This window comes from Penaeus vannamei, chromosome 4 (genome assembly GCF_042767895.1).
Source record: "Penaeus vannamei isolate JL-2024 chromosome 4, ASM4276789v1, whole genome shotgun sequence".
Lineage (NCBI taxonomy): Eukaryota > Metazoa > Arthropoda > Malacostraca > Decapoda > Penaeidae > Penaeus > Penaeus vannamei.
Window position 1 is genome coordinate 23,486,978 of NC_091552.1, and position 2,500 is coordinate 23,489,477.

A 2,500-nucleotide genomic window follows, 5' to 3' on the forward strand; every position below is an offset into this window, starting at 1 on the left:
AATCACCACCCTGGGTAACTGGGGCTCATACAAGCTCAGGACATATGTGCCAGAGCCCTTGAGGTGTTTCACGTGCCAGAAATTTGGGCATCACCAGGCCAACTGCAAGGCCAAAGCCAAATGTGGTGTATGCAGCGAGGCACACGAAACCGAAGTGTGTATAAAGGCACACAAAGATGGCCAGAAGGACACAACAGCCAAGTGTCCAAACTGTGCCAAAAAGCATCATGCCTGGAGCCTGGCTTGCTCTGTCAGGAAACAGGCACTGATAAAAAAACAGGAGCTAGCCAAAAAGCGTCCTGACTTCGTCCCTGCGCCCCCAGGCACCTACGTCTGGGGCCAAAACAAAACCAAAAAGAAAAGACCCCGACCTCCTAAGAGGAAGGAGTCGCCCCCACAGCGAAAATTGGATACCTCTAACAGAGGAATTCCCCAAGCTTGCTAGTGACAAAACCACAAAAAAGAACCAAAGGGAAAAAGGTTCAAAGTCCACAGCAAAGGTCCCCCCAGTAGATGATAATCTTTTCTTTGACGAGAAAGATATGGCTCTCCTGTTGAGTGCTGTAGTTTCTGCAGTACCAACATCCTTGGGGAGGACCAGTGAGGAGGCGGAGAAAGCAGTGCAGGTCGCCATGACGGCTATGACCCAAACTGTGGCAGCTCTGAAGGGAAGGAAGCTAGAAGCCTCCAAACCGATAACGAGCAGCGCTCCCCTCCCTAAATCCTTGGATGGCAGGCTAGCTTCAAGAAAAACATTACATGAAACCCCAGCTAGTCTGTCAGGACAGGCTGAAACTGTGAAGCAGGCCAAGTCTGTACAGCCAAAGTCTCGTCCTCTGACCCGAGGTGGCACTTCCAACCTAGGCCCTACACTCCTCGGTAGAGCCTTAACCGGAGTGTCTGACTTAGAGGAAGTTGTACAATCCTCAATCAACGAGGATCTGTATTTATCTGATGCCACCAGCACTGGGGCATCTGAAGCTGAAGCTTAACCAGAGTGTCTGACTTAGAGGAAGTTGTACAATCCTCAATCAACGAGGATCTGTATTTATCTGATGCCACCAGCACTGGGGCATCTGAAGCTGAAGCAATTGACACTGAGTAACCATCATGGCACACAATCTAAGCATACTGCAGTGGAATATCTCTAGCTATAAAAGCAAGAACTCCTTTCTCCAGTCAATTGTGCGAGCAAGGAGCATTGACGTCGTCATGCTCCAGGAGACACTAACTATGGGATCCGTGTGCTTCTTAGGATATCATACATTCACCACTCCAAACCTGGATGGTGCTAGAGGCCTGATGACCCTGGTAAAAGAAGCTATCCCATGCTCCCTAATAGCCAACCCGCCGCACTGTGGAGATGGTGTTGAATCTCTTGCTGTTGGGATTCAGCTACCTGGGGGCCCTATAAAAACATACAATATTTATAGCAAACCACTGTGTGAGAGCTTAGATCTAAACCAGGTCTGTGCTACTGCAGCACAAGACCGAGTGATCATAGGGGGAGACTTCAATGCACACATGGCCATACTGAATCCCCGCAAAAGGCCGAATGTGGCAGGCATTCACATAGCAGAAGTGCTTGAGACATTCCCTAAGATCGCTCTTCTCAACACCAAAGAACCAACGTATGTGAAGGGAGGGGTCCTAGACCTCACCTTTGCCACTGTAACAATGGTGGAGAGAATTCGGTGGTGTGTCGATGATACGGTTACTAGCGATCACTACGGCATAGTCACCACACTAATGGATGCAGGTCCAGCCCAAAGACCACATCACATTCCTAAATGGAAAACAGACAAGGCCAACTGGTTTGCCTTCCAGGAAGGCTTGACTCGATGTCTGAAAGACAATGAACCCAATAACAATAATGAAAACGTGGATGTGCTAGAGGCAAGGCTAATCCAGGCCATAAACCAGGTAGCCTCACAAACCATCCCCAAAACTCGCCCATGGTCCAGAACTCACAAAGACGCCTGGTACTATAATGACGAGATCAAAGAGGTCAACCACAGGGTTAATATGTGTAGAAAAAACTTCCGACGGCAAAGATCTCCCGACAATCTGGCCCTGTTGAGGGAAGCTGTCGTGGATGCCAAGGAAACTGCCAACAGAGTAAGGCAGGAAAAATGGCTGGAATGGTGCCAAACTTTTGGGCACCAGACCAGCCTTACAGAGTTGTGGAAACGGGTCAGGCAAGCGACAAGCTGCCAAGCCCCGAAATGCACTCATCATGACCCACAATCAGAGGCTAACAGACTGGTGCTTGAGTTCTCTGCCAGAACCAGCACCAACAATCTGCCTCCAATGATGAGAGAAAAACAACAAAACTTAAATCCAGAAAGACTTGCTCTCATAAGCATGGAAAACTCAACCGAGCTTCCATTACCACCCTACCCGAACTCGATGTGTCATGGTACGAGGGATTGAATGAAGATTACCCTCCCCCACCTTCTCTTGTCAATGTCCCCGAGGCCTGTCACATTATAGCATCATA